Here is a 21456-nt window from a genome sequence, read left to right as displayed (position 1 = left end):
CTGTCGTTTAGTCAAGGGGCTTTCTGTGCTTTGTGATTGGTAAGTTTTTCGCTTCTTGTTAATTCATTTTTTATTTTTGTGGATATTTGGACATCTACGATTCCTTATGCAGTCATTGATTTCCTGGGTGTGCGAGTCATTATGTGATATTGGAAATTGGATGGTATTGGTCTTATTCATGCGGCATGTGTCACCACGTCAACAGGAAGTCTACGAGTCGTCCACTACCAGATGTCGAATATAGCTATTCTAAGGGCGAGTGTTGAAATAACATAAGCGTTAAAGATGCGGCAAGTATTTTGTAAGCGAGAAAAATACAAATACCCTCTATAGATATTTCTTTCATTAAAATTTGCTTCGTAATATATTTAACTGATAAACTTGTTCTGCAAATAGGGTTAAATTCAATTGTGCATTGTTTTAGTACGTCTAACTCGCTGTTGTAACTACTTAATGTATATTATTCTGAGTAAATTAAACTCGGTTGTTTCGTCTCAATGATTTTAATTAAAATTAAAATTTTATACCGGGCGGGATTGAACCGGGATTACGTTTTTAGTAAATAACTCTGAATTGCGGAGATATCTTTAAGGGTCATCTCGAGAAATTATTGCCACTAGGGACAATTCTTCCGAGGATATGTATATTTTGGCTTGCCAACTTGTTCATTATGAACGGAGTTTGGCAGCTAATTTATCTAATGGAAAGCTTTGATCAGTTGTTCGGCAAGTGATAGAAATTCCATTCCAGCACGTTTGGTACTGGCCTTTTAAGGACATAATGAAGTCTCGTCGGGCTTAGCTTTCTGAAAGAGAATGCGCAGTTCCAAATTGTTATCGTCTGATGAATGTGCATCAATATCCGCTGACGTTAAACTTAGATATTTTCACATTTGATTAAAACTTTTAGGAATTAAAATATTAAATGTCCATTGTTAATTTAGTTTCATGCGTAACGAATCTAATTAATGCACCAGTCAGGAAAAGCTTAAAAAAATACTAGACAACTTTCCGTAGAGCTTTGAATATGCTTGAAGCTGGCAACCTTCAGATCAATGATGTCACAGTTCAAGTTAACAGGCGATAGCTAGGTTATTTAATTTCGCTGACGTTAAGGTCGCCACCAAGATGGGTTGGTTTCCCTTTCACAAAGCCTTGGGCCCACCGCCTAGTTTAACGCGTGATTACTTTTAAGTTTCACTAACGTTTTGTAATTCAATATATTTCTAATTGCCTTTTGGTGGTGGACATCAAGTCAGTCTTCGGTTCATCAAAATAAAGTTAAAATGTTTGTTAAAATCGCTTTTAGGTTAAAGCACCCTCCAGCACCTCCAATCACGAAGGGAAACGTACGCCATCTATTTTAGTCAATGAATACCAAAGTAAGACTACCCAAAATAACAAAGGCGCCAGAAACCCGTTACTATAACAAGATCTTAAGTATAAGAAACCCGATTTCAGTTTCACAACTTCTTTCCAAGTCTAATTTAATACTTTAGAAGGAGCTTAGACTGCTGTTATGCTTTATTTATTTAAAAATATCTGTATATTATCATAATTAACCGAGTTTCATGTAAAATATTAGCTTCTTAAAAAAATTATTTTTATGTCACTTATTGTATAAAACTAAACAGATATATTTAGAAAAAAATCACTTATTTTAACTTAAAGTAGTTAAAATGTAATTAATTTAAATTTTAGACTAAATAGAAAGTATTAATAGGCCATAATAGTTCGATTATTGTTAATTTAACGAATATCGACGATTACGTGCAGAGATACATACTTACGGTTCTCGAGTTAGTTTTGGTTGACCTTGAAGACATGGTTCAAGGTCATCGACATTTTCGCAATAGGTTTCCCCGTACATCTTGTATACGACTTGAAAATTTCACAATCGCACCTACAACGGATTTTGAGATATTCGCCCTGGTTCATTTTTTAGTGGACACCCTGTATAGCCATTTTAAACGATACCGAATTTAGCTGCGATTTTCCAAGATGGTCACCGTCACAGCATAAATTTGAAAGGGTTATGCTTCTGTTGATGGTTTATTTCAAATAATATTAATTAATATTATTAATTTTATGTTTACTTTATAACTGAGGGTGGTTCAAAAGTAATAATAAGTAATTACTAAAGTGTTGAAGCTTTCAATTTGTTTTTTGTTACGTAATTAGTAAACTGATCATTTGGTCTCCGCATGGAAATGTTTCATCTACCGCCCCTTTTAAATACATAGGTTAGGGTTCTAAAGCGAAGAGAGCGTCACCATTATGTAACTTATTGGAAGAAGAAGACCTTTGCTTATCCCATGCATCCTACATTAATATCCTAATCATGAATTCAATAATAAAGAAAATCAATTGAGTGGGGTGGCACAGTGGTAAGCACTTTCGCATCACTGCAAGAGGAACCGGGTTTGATCCCAACTTGTGACAGTGGTTGAAAACTCGTAACCACTCCTTCTGCGTTGAGTTAGCAAGTTCTATCCCTATACTGGTTAAAGGCGTTTTCCCCCTCGCTCTTCAGTTTCCACTTGTAGGGGTTCACGGTTATAGTAAATGTAGGGAGTTGTTGGCTAACGTGGCATGAAGGGCTGGTCACCACCCTCCTACGCATTGTAACCCCGCCACCTGTTTAACTTGGGTCTAAGGTAGTGCCTTGGGTATTAGACTAGCTGACTATTATTAAATAAAATATTTTTTATAATTGCCAAAAATGGGAAATTGTAATTACTCAAATCACTTTATTTCTTGCTATAATTACTAGAATTACTTTAATTTTACATTCCATTTAGCAACGTGGAATACTTTAGTTAAACGTGACTCATAAATTTGACACTTTTGCAAGTTCCCCATTTTTTCACGGAAAGTAGAATTTGGTATTTCTAAATCAAGCAAATTAAAGGTTTTGGTAGATGGTTTTGGTCAATCGAAGGGTAAACGGCATTCACGAGGGGCTAAAAACAAAAGGCGTTTTGAATTTAATGAGAAAAGTATTAATCAAAGAAATTGTTAGAGAACTCCTCAAAGTGAGGCGACAGGCTGTTTTTGAAAAGACAAATGAATTAAAAAATATTTACTTGAATTTCCATTTTATGTTATCCACTGTTACTCTTTATCAATAGTTACCATAATAACCAAATAACAGTATTTGAAAGAGGTATACGTAATTTTAGGTAATGTCTTTTTTTTCCATCTTTTGAATTTAATTTATTGATGCTTTTTCAGTAACATTATATACAGATTACGATTGTAATACATCATACCCAATGCCACATAAGCAGTGGGTGCTTGGGCGTGGCTGGGTTTAATAAGTATTTATACATTTAGGAAAATTTGTATTGGTTAGAAAATAAAAAGAAAAAATACACACAATTTTCTTCGAAACAAGAGGTCAAGTTTAAATATATAACTAATTATTTAAGAATATAATTTTCTATACAGCTCATCAATATCTAAATCTATTAACCATGTTATTAAATATTTTTTGAAAAGAGATAGTTTCACATTTTTTAAAATTTTGATTAAGATAATTATACATTTGCGGACCTAGAAAAGTAACATGTCTTTGACCAATTTGTTTAAACATTATATCTCCTTCTATATTACCAGCTGTAATATTTCTAGTAATGTATTCGTTGGGTGGAACTAATGTATTTCTTATTTTAAAGGTTTATAAAAAAATTTGTTTAGTATAAAGTTGACCGATGGAAAAAACTTGAAATCGATTATACAATATTTGGCGGGTTTCTAAGCGATTAGCTCTCAGACATATTCGTAAATTTTTTCTATGAAGAATTTCTAGAGGTTCTAAAATTGACCTATATGTTCCACCCCAACCTATTAAACCATATGACAAAATGGACTGAACAAGTGAAAAGTATACAATTCGAAGCCAGTGTAGAGGCAAGAAAGCACGGATAGTGCAAAATTTATATAAACATTGGCGAAGTCATTTTATTAAGTTGTTAATATGTTCTTTCCATTTAAGCGTACTGTCCTAGGTATTTTATATTATTTACTTTCTCGATTTTTAGACAATCGCTATTACATTGAGTACAGTTGTCTTTGTGTATTAATATTTCATTATCAATGTAAGTAAGAATTCTACAAGAGAAGCATATATATATTTTGTTTTTTGATATTTAACATTAATAAATGTAAGTTTAAAATTTTATAAATTTGTGTTAGAGAAGTTTGTGTATTATCAAATACTTCTGTCCATGAAGTACCATGGAATAATAGTGTTGTATCATCAGCAAACGATACTAATTTTCCATCTATATTTATATTACAAAGTTCATTAATGTAGACAAGAAATAAAACCGGACCAATAACAGTACCTTGGGGAATACCATAAGTCAATGTATTAGGCTCACTATGAGTATTAGATATTTTTACAACCACTTGCCGATCTCATAAATAATTTTCAAACCATTGTAGAACTAATCCTCGAATACCAGCTCGTTCTAATTTTTTAAGTAAAATTTCGTGCGAGACAGTATCAAACGCCTTCTTCAGGTCAAGGAAAATACCTATAGTTTTTTATTTTTGTCAATAGAATTATATAGTTCCTTAGTGACCTGAAGAATTGCGACATTTGTGCTCAGTTTTTCCTTAAAACCATATTGGTTTCTAGAAAAAAATTCTGTTGACTCTAGAAAGTTTACTAACTGTTTTTTTAATAATTGTTTCTATAATTTTGGAGATAGGCCTGTAATTTTATAAATTAGATTTATCTCCAGATTTATAAACAGGTATATATAATAACTGTTTTTTTTTAAATATCGGGAAATATACCTGACGTCATTGATAAATTAACTATGTGTGCCAGTGGTTTGGATATAAATTTATTAAGTAATTTTAATATATCTACAGCTATATTATCATGTCCCCTGGAGTTCAGGTTTTTTAAGCTAGAAATAATATTTTCGATATCTCTAGGTATAACTGGGGTAAAAAATAAATTTTTGGGTTGTGTTTGTAGGTTAGTTAAATTTTCAGAATCGTTATCTAGAATTTTTTTATCAATAATATCTTGAGCTACCTTGGGTGGTATTGTATTGAAATATTCATTAAATATTAGGCGATATCGCCGCCTGTTTCCATTGTCGAATCGAACCCCCACTGATGAGTAGATCGCTCCATTTGTAGTGCTACTAACTGGCACTTTGAAGAATTTATCCTAATATCTTCTTTCTAGCCCAATGCGGTGGATTAAGTCAAACCAAACTAATTTGACTAACGCTTACGCCACAAATTTATACGTTCATATAAATGTAAATTTGACGGTGAAATTAGTGAAGCAGTTTGGATATATAATTCAGATTGTACCTGATCATGTGAGAAAAAGGTAACGGATTGATATGTTCAGATAGAAATTAGAAGCACTAGATTTACCAGTGGTTTTTCAATTCGGAAATTGGCTAAGAGGCACACCGAGTATAGAAGGAATAAGGAGAGAAACACCCAAAATGTAGTGAGAACGATGCGATGACCGTTTCCAAGAAACAAAAAGGAGCGATATTTTCTCCCCGGAACACCTCTTTTGTCGTGCCAAGAAGGTCGACCACTTTTATCGCACTAACCCGTTTCCATGACCGTTCAGATGCGTCGACACCGAAAGGTCGCTCTGGGTGCGCTCATGGAAAGAGCCTCTAAATTAGAAACCTCTTCGGGACAATCATTTACTTTAATGTATTCTCCGTGATTTTTTATTTTATCTATTGAGACCTTATGTTTTTTATTGTTTGTTGCTTCATTTATTACATTCCCAAATTTTTTAGGGTCTCGATTGTTATTTTTCATTTTATCTTTAAAATAATTCAATTTGACTATTCTAATTAAATTCGTGAGTTTATTTCTATAATTGGTAAAATATGTTTTTAGACTTAAATTAAATGGCTATTTTTTAAATTGTCTTGATAAATTATCTCGCTTTCGGATAGATGCCACTAATGCACTAGTTATCCAAGGTTTTAATTTTTTATTCTTATGTGAATAATCAATATAATTAGTTTTGCTAGATATATTTACATTAGTTTGTAAAATTTCTAACAAGTTATTAGTCGCGACATTACAATCATTTTCCATTAATATTGATATCCATGATTCTTTTTTAACATTGTATAGTAATTCTTGATGACTTATAAAATTATATTGTAAATTTTGTCGAGACGTTTCGATAGGTATGCTACGTATATTTGGAATATTTAGAACAATTGCATAATGGTCAGTGATATTAATTTCATTAATTAGTGAAGAAACCGTATCTAAAGTCCTTTTTTTATATAAATATGTGGTCTATGCATGTGCTAGACGTATCAGTTACACGGGTAGGGTTATTAATACATGCCTTCAGTCCACTTTAATATATAGTATTTAGGTAGTCAGACACATGGTGTTCAGTGGTGTTTAGGATATCAATATTTATATCACCGATCCAAATGACATTAGGAACATTAGTAATAATAGGCAATTGTTTTTCAAAATCAGTTAAAAAGTCCAAAACATTCAAATTTGGTGGTCTATAACAACTTATGAGTCTATAAACAATATTACTATTAAATTTTATGTCCAATGACATGATTGTAGCATTGTACACTTTAAAGTTATTTACAAAAAAAGTTAAGTCGATTTTTATATATATTACTACTCCATCATTTTTGTTATGATAGGTATCTGAATGTACAGCATTATATCCGTCAATCTTAAATTGGGTTATATCATTGATGGTAAAAGTCTCAGTTAACACTATCATGTCTAATGAAGCCTGTATTGATGTAGATAAACTAAAAGTTCGTCATAGTGTTTCTTTAAACTTCGGATATTTAAATGAAATATAGTAATGTCTTGTAGATTTAAGTTAGATAAATATAAAAAATCAGAACTTAGTGTATTCAAATACGAAGAATCAAAATTTAATGTATCATTTTCCATTAATAAAAAATATAATTAGTAAATAGATAACAACAGAAAATTAGAGTGAAAAAAGTGAAAAAAGTTCAGAACGCCTTTAAATCTTCGAGAGATTTAATATTTATGGCTTTGGAGTTATCATCTTGCCATTATTTATCCAGACATATTTAAAACTTTTTGATTTAGCAATTTGTTTCGTTTCAAATAGTATTTTTTTTATTTAGGGGTGTTAAATGCTCATTTATATAAACTCTATGGTTTTTCAAGTTCTTATCAATGTCTACGCTCGATATATTTTTCTTCAATTTAAAGTGTTTAATCCAATTTTCGCGCATTTTCTTCATTCTAAATTGAACTCTAATGGGTGGTGTCTGCTTATTGCCTCATGGCTTTTATTATCGATAACAATTGTTCGTTTTTAGTCTGGTCTATTCCTATTATTTCGATGTTAGGTAGTAGACTATCTTGTTTAAGTTCGTTTATCTCAATTTCGTGGTCCTGAACCTTAATATCCAGTTCTTTATTTTTAGGTTGAAGTAGATAATTTTCTTTACTTAAATCAGATATTTTTTTAGAGACGTCAATTAATGACATATTGAAATCGTCTATTTTATCACTACAAAATGTAACGGATATCTCAAAGTCATCTATCTTTTTAATCTTATCTTCCATACCTGGGATCTTATTGACTTGAATTTGGATATCATCTAACTTGTTTAACTTGGTATGAATATCGCTTACTTTTTGCATAAGTAGTTGTAGACTTCCAGAATTTTCCATTTCTAGTTCTTGCTCGTTGTCCAATGCAGTGGATTGCGATAAGCTAGTTTTAGCTATAGTTGAGGTTTTAGGTTCACAAGGCTCACACTTCCAGGAGGCTTTACGTGCGCCCATTTTCCGGAACGCGGTTTCATCTTTAATTGCCGTACACCCGATGTGGTAATATTCTTTACACGCTGTACATTGAATAATTTCTTTAGGGTTATTTAACTCGATTGAACATTGCTTGCACTTTGACATTTTTATCAGGTTAAAGATTAAAAACGTACAAACAGCCGGAGCTATTTTCTTGTGACCGCTCGCTTCGAACGCTAAAATTAGCTAAATGTCATCTTGTTATAAAATAACTTTCTAGCTTATAAGGAAATACAACTTTATCTTACGAGCTCTTTAAGAAAAAGAAATACAAGTAGAGTATTCTTTATTTCACTTTGCGGTACACTAGAAATAAGAAACTTAAGTAGAGAAAATCATTATATCTGTTGTACTGCAGATACATTTTTGTATAAATGAAGAATTTTTAAATGATAAGCTTCTTTAACATGGAAATTATGCATTATGAAACAGTGATTGTTTTATTTATTTTCTGTGAAAGTCGCGCAATTGTAATCTTCATTGAGAGAAAGTAAACAGATATTGCTGCAGTTTGCTTCGAGACAAGGGTTTTCATATTGGCCTGTAAAAATAAAGGTATTATTTTACAAAGACTGCAATTATTTATAGCCAGGCAAAAATCTCTGTTTAGACGATCCGACACCATCGTCTTCTTTCCACCTGCTGCGTTGCCAGACGTACAATAATTATAACACAGCGCGATAATTTCATTGAAACTTTTAGGGCGTACTTTAATTTTCATGGCGTACGATATCGTACCGTTATTTCGATAATTCTGCCTTAATGTACGATAATTTTTTTTATAGTTTGAAAAACCTACGAACGATTTAAATTTATTAATAATTTATATAACTTCTACTTAAAAATTAATAGTATACATTTTACTGGATTTCTAAACATAATAAGATCAATTAATAATGATAATAGGCATTTTGTCTATTTCCCTGAAATAAAACTCCTGTAGCGCTTTCAAAAAAAATCATCTAAATTCAACGCATTTATGTATGAAATCAAATTTAGCACCAAAGAGAAATGTGCGATAATTTTGTAGGAAAATCGATAATTTTTTGACTTAGATACGATAATTTGAGATTTTCGATCTGGCAACGCCGCCCCTGCATGAAAAGGGAGAAGGGAGGGATCGTAAAACACCATCGGAATGCGCTTCAATCACGTCGGGTGTCGTCAGATTTCGAAAAAAAGAAATGAGATACGGTGCTGATTGGATATTTTAAGTAGATAAAATACATTATTGCTCGTACAAAATACGAAATGGGATATGCAATATTTCAAAATATCTCATCAGCATTTAAGATTTTATAAAAAAAAATTGAATGGCTAATATCAACATTCTAAAGAATATTTAAAAAGATAACATCGTTTAAAGAGCAAGTCATTAAAAGCCAAACCAGTAGAGATGCAACGGTTCCACTTTTTTGGATTATCTCGGTTCCGGATCCGGCTACGGTTCCTAAATTTTTTATTTATCGGTTCCGGTTCCGGTTCCGGTTCTTAAAATTTTAATTTATCGGTTCCGGTTTCGGTTCCGGTTCTCAAAATTTAGAACCGATCGGTTCCGGTTCCTAAACGGTTCCTATACGGTTCCAGTGTGTTTAGTATTAATTAAACTTAAATACACAAGCAATTCAAAGATAAAGATAAATAATATCCACCACATTTATTTATTTAGAATATAAAATTTGTTTTTGGTAAAATATATTTAAAAAAAATTGCTTTCTCAGTGACGTAGCTATGGGTTCGGGGTCCTCCCACGAAACTGTTTTTGGGGTCCCTTATAATCATTAAGGCCGAGTCGCGATTATCGCCATCTAGAGTTAGGGCTAACATGTATCGCCTTCTACAATTAGATTTAACACGTACTTGCATGTTAAATATATAAAACGCTTAAAAATGGCTTTAAGCCCTAAGTGAAACGATTAAGATAAATCACGGCAATCAGCGTCTGGAGCATTAAAAACCAAGGATCTGGTAGAAGTTGGAAATCTGGAGTTCAGACTCCCAAGTCCAAGCAGTGTTATTGATTAAGATCGTTAATAAAATATTTATCTATTTAGAATCACGATCTAGATGACTTAATGTAAAATAAAAATAAAATTATTGCTACTATTATCTCGTAGGGAACTCATGTAAGCGCGTTATTTGTTTATTCAATAAAATAGGTTAAAATGAAATCTTCTGTTTGAACATTCCCACGGTTTCATCGTTTCAAGATGGAGGGGGGGGGAAATGATGTACTTTCAAGTTTTGGGGAGACATTGCCTTCCCTTCCGCTCCTCATTTCAGGGGCGTAGGAACGTTTTAGAAGTTGGAGGGGGCAAAGAGAAACGAAACGGGGGTCTAGGAGCTTAGCCCCGATGTAGAGTGAGTAATCGGTCGCGAATGTCATTAAGGCATTAAAATTATAAAAAAACATTGACCATTAAGTTTAATCGTAATTTCAAACTCACGAATTTTCAATGGACAATAAGGTAAACTGCTATTGAGTTAAAAAGCCGAAGCCACACAAAACTTATTAATCCATGAGGTCCTTTTTGAAGTCCTATGCAAGGTTTATATGCTTCGAAATCTCACTTGATGAAATTCCTATTTTTAACGACCAATACATGGTTAACTCTTAAAGTTTTCAAATGGTGTACCTGTGGGTGTAAGAAGCGGATGGTGAATCACCATCGCGTTAATCCGCCGTTGAAGAGACACTTGCATTTTAGGTGTAGATGTTTCAGAATATCTCGGGACGGACCAAATATTCGATGTTACACCAAGAGTACTGAAATAGATAGTATCCTCAAAAACAGCTACGTCCTGAATTTCTATTAAAAAAGTTCAATTTATAAAACCCGAACTTTCATCTTTTTGCTTCTTCAAGAAATTGGGTGTTGAAAATATTAGACAATATTAGAATAGTGATTTCATAGAAAAATATTGTATTTGGTATGAAGTGCAAAAAAAATCGTAAAACATTTTATAAAAATTAAAATGTGGCGAAACATAAGGGCATGTCGTTTCGAAACTCTGAGTTTTGAGTTGTATGAAATGTGCACGGTCTTCCCAAACACATATAGTAACAAAAACAAAATAGCTTTTCGTTAAAGCCACTTTCCTTTCAACATAAATTCGTCGGTCTCGTCGTCCTGGGGTACGTTCAGTAACGCTCATCAAAAACCTCGCTGAGTAATCGATGCCAACATTTTGTTACTGTACGATTTTTCACGTTTCCGATTTGACGTCACGATAGGCATCCGATGCTCATAAAAAAAACCATCTCGGGGAGAAGGTTTTTTTGATGACTTGACGTCAAACGCGTCGGTGTTAACATTTATAGCCGCCATCTTTAAAAACAGCGCTGACTAAAATAACACCGTTCAGTAACTTCCTACGTCACTATGACGATGAGCGGTCATCAGTAGTTGAGGTGGAGGAAACTGGCAGTGGTGGTATACCAATTGAAGTTTTATAAGTTGAAATAAGGGTGTAAATAAATGTGTAATCCAATCGTAGAATAAAAATAAAAAATTCGAAATGGTTTTATGTAGTCTTTACCTATCTACCCCTTTTCTCTAGCATCCCCTCGGAGCGCGAACGGACAAAATTTCCACCAGCTCGAGCTCTGTCTCTCTTCTGCTAACGCCTCTGACACCCCGTCTAGCGCCCTTACCATCCCCCTCCACTTCTCTACAAAACGTTTCCGTACAACTCGCTTCTATTCCCGTCTAGCGCCCCCTACCCTCTCGCTCTTACTCTCTCTCTCTCGCAACCCGTGGCTCATACCATTCCTCTTTCTCTTGTGCCTCCTCCCCCTCCTTTGAAACTTAATAACGGACGGACAAAACTTTCCCATTGAACTCGCTGCTAAGAGAGCTACGCTCAATAAGCTAGATTTATTCCATCGCAAATGGTGAATTATATTTGTCGGTTCAAAATCTTAACTAATTTGAATGAGTTTAAATTATCTGGGCTATCACAAATTATATTTACATTTGAAATGGCAACAGGTAAACAACTAATTTCAGTCAATAACGAAAAATCTATCGATTGTGTAATAGTCGTCAGCTCTAAAGGACAACAATACCTTTTATAAATTAACATAGTATTAAATGGAAATTAATATGTTAATTTTGAAAAATTGTAATTTGCGTTAACGAATAACTGAAAATAATATCCTTTTCGTAAAATGAATGTTTAATTAAAATAAAAAAATAAAACCTAATCAGCTTTTTAAATTCTTCCAATTTTAATGTATCACAATCCAATTTTATTTAAGCAGTTAATTTCGTATGAATTCTTAAATGCTGAAATTGCATGCTAACCTTCCAAAGGTGGTTATTAACAAAACTTCCCTTAAATTTTCGTAAGAATTCTTGGGACATTTTTTCCCAACGTTTAAACTCAAAAAAGCTCCTTCAAACCCCGTGGAATTTTCTTAAGATTTCTTAAGAATGTTTTTGTAAGGGGAATTTGTACCTTTAAATTGAAATTATTGTTTATTTAAGATTTTCTATTTCCATATTTGCACAAGACAGATCTCAATTGGCTCTTGAGAGTTTCGGTAATATCTTTTCCAGTTCTTGATTTTCTTTCGTTAGTCGAACATTCTCTTCGGTCAGCGTCCCCAAACCATTTACCATACCAATAAGCATTCCAATATTTTACTAGAACCTGAGTTACGCAAATGAATGAAAGAAATTAAACCTGAAAAAGAATTAAAATCAATTCGGATTGCAATTTAATAATATTTCATTTAATTATTAAATTACTTTAATTTAACTACAACAAACTTCTCACAGAACGAAAAACGAAAAAAAATTGATTGAAATAAAAAAGAAGTACGAATTTACAAAAAGGGCCAATTTTAATACTTCCTACTTGGTAGTACATGACCCAAAAATTACCGAATCCCGTGACCACCGATCTTTTTCATAATCACCTTTTTCGAATAGAACCTGAGTTTAAATTTATTGTCGTCATGTTTTTTTAATTTACAATTTAGTATCGGCGTACAGCCTATTTTAATTAAATAAAGTTTTATTCTTATCTCCCTTCCCAAAGCCACGGTTATTTTGCAGTCGATAACTGGTCGGGTTCGTAACCCTGGTAAATGCTAATTTAATAAACTAACAAGAACTAAAATAACTGTTAATCACTTGAACAAAGAATAATTCCTAAATATTCAACGAGTTATAATGTATAACAATATTTGCAGGGCTTGCGAATTTTCCTTTAACTTCGAGTCGCTTCTCAAAATTTAGGTCCATTTATGGAATGTGTGCGAACTCGCGAACTATATTACTGTTACTACATAATTTAGTTTGTTATTATTCTCACACTGTTCTCAAAAATATATAAATGGTCAATGATATACCAAATAATTAAACTAAAGGCAGTAGTTACGATTATGATTGTGAAAATACTAATTTCACTCACTGAATTTCGGATATTGAATCGATTCTGACGTAAAGATGAATTTGCTATAGGCGCTTAAATAAAACATCTTCCCAGAAATTGCCAAGAAGTATTATTTCCGACAGCCAGGACTCATGAGTTACTATGTTACTATTAATATAGTGCTTGTTGAAATATTAGAGAGCTGGAAACTTTTCTCGAACATAACATCGGTTTTTTGCTAAGCCTTAACATGCCAAAAAAGTTACCTGGTTAAAAGGAAACACTTGTTGCATACCGTACTGCAAAAGTAATACGTTTAGTTCTAAAGGAATTAGTTTTCTTTTTCCGAAAGATAATTTTATACGAAATGAATTAACTCTGCCTCCATGAGAAGCCTTAAAATTGCCCGGTAATATAAAAATATTCCATATAATTTTAATTATATATAACATAAGAGGATGATAATAATAATAATATTATCTTCTTATATTTAGTTTTAGTAACATTATATATTTTACCTTAAAATATATTATCGAAAATTAACATAAGTCGACGCATTTCTTATCTGACGCAAAATTCTCATGAGGGCAAAAACGCGTCTCCAATTGGCTTAAATATGGCTTTTTGGCTAGCCATTCTAACCGTTTAACCGACCGACCGGAAATAGTTCCTTCCCAGATGAATTTGGAGAGGGGAGTAAAAACGGAGTATCTTTTATTGAAGTGTCCATTGAGTCGTTTTGTCGTGCCATGGTCGAGTAATGATGGAACATATACCTTCTCTGCTAGCGCTATAGCCTCTTAAAGGTTGAAGTAGCTAACGGGATTAATTATATAGTCAATAATGATAAGAGTAGAACTTAAACCTTCTTCCAGGTGGTAAATTGTTTAAAATTATTTTTTTGCGAAGTTTAAATAAATTTTGGAAACTATTGATTTAAATCGTAGAATGAAATGTTTTAAACTTTGTTTTTGGGAAATAAAGGTTTCATTTAAAATTTTATGAGATTTTGGACAATCTCGTTAAAATATTTATCATAGTTTTCTATTTTTTTTGCGCTATAGCAGATTTTCCTATTTTTTTTGGCTTTATCCATATAATCTACTTCAAGCGCTTTTGATCATATAATTTTCTCTGCGTCCTTGTAACTGGCCTGTATGAGTGTTGCTCGTGCGTGTTCGTTGGGTAGTACTGTTACAACCATACGCCTCACTTATTTTGAAGCTGCGTGTACATCGGAAACTTGTTAATCGCTTTTCTCGTTTGCTCCCTTAATGCACGTCGCTGTGAATACGATAAGAACATATTACTAATTAAAATCTTTATCAGAGTAAATCAAACCATTTTTCGGGCCACACGTCCCAAGTATAAAATATTTTTCTTCATTTCAACTTTGGACAGAAGCAATTGAATATCCGAATTTATGTGAGTAAAATAAATATATTAACTTGCATTCAACTAAACTAACCATTTAAGTAATGATTAAGTTTAATAAAATTTAATTTCATTCGGCATTTTAACAAACGTTTTGAAAAAAGGGTCAGTGGTATCCTTATATCCTTTTGGGTGGTTAACGTCCATCTCCAATTTATAATTAACCCAATTCCAAGATTGAACAGGAGAACAATTATATTCTTTTTCGAAATTAAAACAAGGAAAAGCGTAACAAACTTGAATTATTCTTCGTGCGTTACTATCCTCTTCATGGAAAGATTTGTCAAAATCATCCCCAAAATGAAAAATCCTAAAGACCCCAGTGTAAGAGTACGCGTATAAATGACACTATTTGGTGTAAGACACATGTAGGTTAGCGCTAATCCTAAATGTTTATGATCCTTAGTCGGTAACTAATAAGAAACGGTGATATGGAGAACAGTTCCCTCTCGATTGTTTTAAAAGACACCCATTTTTGCAAGTCTATTATCTCAGGATTTCCCGTTCTGAGCGTAGAAATTAAAACGTCAAATAGAGACTTGACCGATATATAAGCTCGAGGGTACTTAAAGAGCCGAAATTATTATTTTTTAATTCTACCCGAATTTCGAGTGGCCTCTTCTCGTGATAGAAATCCTACCAATAAAATTCTGGAGACTAGCACGTTAATTTTCGGAATTTTAAACGATTCTCGATCCATTTTGGGATTCACCGTTTATTTATAAATTTGTAAATTAAAAAGATGCTAAAGCTTAGTGGGAAAATGTATGCTTCTTTTGCATAGCTTAATACTTCAACAAATCTACGAGGGCGATATAATGTCATGATCAACGTTATAGGTTTTAGCGCGCATGATAAAACATTTTAAAATATTAACATAAATATAAATTGTAAAATTTTCTGGTTTTCATTTAAGATTATAATACCCAAATTTCTGCCCAGTTTCATTTGGTTTTTTCCCCAGACAGTGGGCGTATTTTTGTTTTGTATTTTGCGGTGTTACAGACACATCTACCGTTTTTAAAAATTCCCATAAAACTTATCCTCTTATGTTTTTTAAAAAGCACCAGACTCTAGGTTATTTCAAGTCCCTAAATATAGCAGTTAATTTCTCGGTTTCTATGTTAGAACAATTCTGGATCCATGATGCCTTGCAGACGTTAAGATAAGCTTATTTGACACTGCTAACATCGTTTTCGAAATTTCCGTTTTAGCCTTCTACATCGTTTTATTTAAACTTCTTGATAATATGGTGGAAAGAAAGCTAGAGGTATCAAGCAAATAAATGTTATGTTTTGATATGGTACGATGAAACTAGGAGACAACTACTCCTTTGACCCTAAGAACAAAGTTTTGAATATTCAAAGAGAGGCAGCTTAAACTGGACTGATGAGGGTCAATATACGGTTGGAGAAACCGTTTCTGCGTTCAAAAATTTCCCACTCTGTGCTTTTATATTTTCGTGTAGGTCACTTCTTTGTGCACTTCCAAATTTTCAATTCAAATCCATTCTTCCCGTAAACGTAAAATACTTAAAACCATAAACCATACAATGATTGCATCGAGAAAATTTGCAAAAATTTTATCAGCACCTTATTAACAATGAGAAACCAATTAATTAATTCGGATACAGTACTTCTGCATTTTTAAATATTCTAAATTAACTATTTCATTCTCAAAGAATACTTTTTTAAAGAATTCGCTTCTTAATTGGCACCACACAAACAGATTTGAAAAGACAAATACTTATAAAAACCTGTTATTAAGGTTGTTTTTCGTTTACACTTACTCATTATTGCTGAAGGTTAGATTTTCCAGGCAGAAAATCTATGGATAGAGGCATAGTGTCCTCAAAATTTGTCGCACTAAACTAAAGCCCTCTAAGGCGGGTTTTCACCAGGGCTAATCGCAGCGACGGCTAATATAGACGTAAACAAATTGTATTAAGTACAATGTAATATTTAATCGTTGACGGTCACCTTCGTAACGTATTAGCGTAAGTGTAAACCATCCGTTCAATATTTCCAAACGCGACTTTTCGTAGTGGATAATACTCTGATCGCGTGTCGCTCGACATTGCTTAAAAAAACGCTATACGTATAATTGGTGTTTTACTTCTATCAAGCACCGTTTCCGTTAACTAACAGTGCTTGTTCCTCTTTTGCGAGAGCGCCGAGAGTACGAGATTCTAACGAGAGTCTAAATCTGGGTCGTATAATATTAAAATGTAGTCTTCGTTCTTTATAAAGGTTATTCCGCGTAAATTAAGCTAGCGTATAATTAGTCTAATTCTGAATTTTAATTTTATTTTTCTCCAAAATACAGTAACTTAACAAATTCAAAGACATTAAGACTAGCCTCGTTTTAATATTAGTTTCGAAGATTTTTTTAAATTCTGGGTAATTTTCAATTTAGAATCAGATTTTTACACCAATGCAATTTCATACTTTTGACATAAATAAAGTGTTCACACGAAATTCGTGGTCCAAATTTAGATAACCTTATTATGAGTCGAAATAAATAAGTTATTGGTGGGTTTCCAAATTTTGACTAGTATTAAACTATCAATTTTTTTTAAATTTTATATTCTGGGTCGCACAGGCTAATTTTTCTCTAGTTGAACTGACATAGAATGACCTTACATAATTAAGGCTGCTACCACATTGGTCGAATGCACTCTCAGCAACATGCCGTATTTGTAGAGTAATTCTCAAAAAATATCTCTACCCGAAGGCGAGTAAGACACAGCGCGCTTCGATCCATTCTTTTTCAGTTAATTCGTATCTAAATAGCATTTTTTGAAAATGGAAAATAAAAGCTGTTAAGTGCTTAAAAGTGTTGAATCTGTGATAAATTATATTAATAACGAATCTTTAATGCGCTATACGTATCAATAACTGTATATAACTAAAGTATAACTGAACATATTTTAGGTTATTATCAGGTAAATAAAATTAAGCAAACCCATCCATTAATCTTACACCATTCTCATAGCAACATAATTTAAATATCAAAAACCATTCTTTGGAAAAATTTGAAAACACCAAACGCCAGGGAAATTGATCAAAAATTTATATTTATCGTTACATTCGCAGGGTAATTCCTTAAAAACATATGTAAAAATAAATCACCGTTATTATTTGACTTTAAATAATAATAATTGCAAGTACTTCCTTAAACCCACGATCATTCAGTTTATTAGGAACGTTTTCCAGAGAGATTTCCGTTTTCCAGCCGTTAAAATGACGTAAAACCTTGGATCAATAATAGTTTAAAAAACAAGAAGCACCTTTTTCTGAAACATTGATTTGATTTGTTTCTGTCACGGGGGTTTATTTATACGGAAATTTGAAACAGATTACATGTAGCTCAAAGATACATTGGCCTTGGACTTACAATTTTTTACTTATTTCATTTAATAGACAACATTCAATTCTTGCATAGTTAAGTAGTAAGGGGACACGTATGGTTGAACTTGACTGGTTAACAAGAGGTCACAGACTTTTCAGTTTACAGAATATCCCCGATGAGTTAGATTCTAATTTGGAACAAATTTTAACCACCCCGTACAATAGCTTCATAAATCTTACTACAACAATCTAAGAAAAAAGAGTATAACCAAAATCACCTTGTACATATAATAATAATAATTTCGCAAACACCCGGTATTTTATCATAGCAAACACTCTATGTATTAAAACCGAAGAGTTACTTTATCACACTCACGACGTCCGTATTACACTATCTAATCCAACCGATTCATTAAAAACAATATTTCTATCACCTTGAGCATTAACTTAATAAGCGTATTAAGAAAAATTCCCGAAGAAGCGCTACCTAACCTACATTCTGTCTCTTAAGCTTATTAGCGCACTCAGCATTAATAACCTATGATTAACTTTACCACTAATAAAACCCGTAACGACGCTATTTCAAAAACCATAATAATAATTTCTACTACCTTGGCCATTACAAAAATACCTTTTTACCTCTCCGAGGGGACATAGTCCCTTAGAAAGGGTATTACAATCACCGTGTCTGTCTGTCTGTGGGTCTGTCTGGACTGCGAACGCGCTCGCATTTTCGGAGCAAAGTGTAATCGCTGCGTACGCAGTTTCTTAGAATTAGGGAAAAGGTTTTTCCAAAAGCGCCCTCTTTGTCATTGGGTGTATTAAAATTTTCAATTGCGAATTGTGATTGTACGTAAAGAATCTTCCACGTTTGAAACGGACCGAGTGCTGGGGGTTACGGTAAACGTATCAACGTACAAATGGCAGGGTTTCCAACAAATGTTCCCGGTGCACGTCATTGTATCATTTTACGATCGCATCGGGTGGGTTTTGAACCCGGGCCCTCCTGCATGACAGGCGAGTGTTCTACCACAAAACCATCAATAAACGTTACGATTAATTGAAAATTCTTACATTTTCTTACGTTTGAAATTTTAAAGGTCAAATCTTGTTTAGCGCAGTCAGCAGAGATAAGAGGGTTAAAGGGTAGAGCCCGTGAGTAGTCCACTTAGTAAGTTTTTTGTCTATCGGTAATTTTGAACCGTTAGAAGTCATTTATGAATACAACGCGCTTTTTTCGTTTTGCTTACTTTACTTGTAACTTCTTAATTTATTTTACGTGTTTTCTTATCGGCTTTAAATGTGTTATACATATTCATTAATGTGGTTACGTTGGTTTTATATTTGGAAATATGCGCTGTTGTTTAGCCTTCACTATTTAGTTAAGGTTTTTTGTGTGCGTTATAAGCCGGGAATTGTTAACGGTAAGGTGTTTTTGGTTTTTTCTATTACTAATTTCATTACCGTGGGTATATGGATTGACATTTTCTTGATTTATAAGTATTTAATTACCTTGTTGTTTGATTGGGTTATTATTATATATTTTTATTGCATATTTCTGTTAATACAATGTTTAATACTGTGGGTATTTTGATTGACTTTTTCTTGATTTCTAAGTATTTTAATTAACTTGTTACTTAGTTGGGTTATTATTATATATTTTTCTTGTTTGTTGATAATGTGGGGGATAATTCAAGTCTACGATTTTTTATTTGCAATGATTTTTATCGGCTTCGTTGGGTTGTCGTCATGAGCCCACGCAGTTTTTATTAGTGCTTTAACTTATAGTTTTGGTTTTCGCTTTATCTTTTGTGTTTTCCATATAAATTTTATTGCTTAAGACCTATAATACAATGGGTTGGTTTTTATCTATAAAGACTATAAAATAGTTTCTTGCACGTATATTTCACATTTATTGAGCGTTCTAATAATTTTAAATTTTGTATTTTCTATTTCTCAATTTGTTGCTATGGTAATTTAATAAATTTTTAGGTCTAAGGTGGTTTTTGTTCAATTGATATTTTAAATTTGTTGCAAAAATATTTATTATAATTAAAATAAAAAATAATCTAATGGTTGGGATAACATTTTTTTGGAGGATGGTTTTGATGGCGAAATATCATAGAGTACCGTGTCCAGTAGTTAATATATATATATATATATATATTATATATAATATATATATTATATATAATATATATATTATATATAATATATATATTATATATATTATATATAATATATATATTATATATATATATTATATATATATATTATATATATATTATATATATATTATATATATATTATATATATATTATATATATATTATATATATATATATATTATATATATATTACATATATATTATATATATATATATATATATATATATTACATATATATATATATATATATATATATATATATATATATATATATATATATATATTGGTAAGCTTGGCAACTTGTTATATTAACAAACTAAGAATTTGTTTGGCCAAAGAAAAATTAATGCATTGTTAACAAGAACGTTAACGAACCACTTTCTTAGAGCAAGAGTCAAGCAAGTCTGAAAACCCCTATTTGAGGAAAACCAGTTTTAAGTTCGAAATCTAGCATAATAACAATGATAATCTAATAATGTAAATTGGAGTAATATGACGCGAAATTTAATTGCTATTAAAATTAAATATAAACATGTAGTTCTTACGTGAATTGTAAGGTCCCGCTACAAACGTAATAAGAAGGATCATGGCATAACTAAAAATTTATATTACATCTATATAGAAGTTAATTTCAAAAATGTATGTAGATTTCGATGCGAAATCTCACCAAATAACTAAAATGGGCAAATGAACAGTTTTTGGTCCCGCAATCGCCGAAATTAATATTGTGAAATCGACGGTTAGATTAATCATTCACTGTTTTAACGGTTGAAGAATTATTTCCAATACGGTGGCGGCGACGGCTACGTACCAATTGAGAATAGTACACACTGTGTGCAAAACGGTAGAAGTAGATAATAAATTCAAATGAGGAAGTAAGAAAGTGATTCCAAAGAATTAGAAAGGATGTTTGAGTTCGATAATTGCCATTTAAGAGAAATTTACCGATTTTTTTGACAAGAAAACAAGTTTCCCGCACAATAAACTCCAGGTAGATGTGCGCTATTAGCCTTGAAATATTTGAACGCAGGTAGTCTGTTCAGACAATATTTTTGATATTTTGTACGCGGGTAAGCTTCATTTGAATAATAGTGGTTGTCCGAACTTGCAGGATCACGAATCCGTGTTTTTTTTTTCATTTAATAGAATTAACCGACATACAAGGCCAAATCGTTTTTTTTAACTTGACATACAAGAGTATCCGCTTAGAAGAAGAAGGATTTCGTAGTCGATGAGAATACTTTATCTCGAACATCAAGGTATGTCTGCTTTAGTTCCGTAATT

The sequence above is a fragment of the Leiobunum rupestre genome, chromosome 5 (genome assembly GCF_980474605.1).
Source record: "Leiobunum rupestre chromosome 5, qqLeiRupe1.1.hap1, whole genome shotgun sequence".
Taxonomy (NCBI): Eukaryota; Metazoa; Arthropoda; class Arachnida; order Opiliones; family Sclerosomatidae; genus Leiobunum; species Leiobunum rupestre.
The sequence above is the reverse complement of the archived record's forward strand: the minus strand, read 5'-3'. Positions refer to the sequence as shown.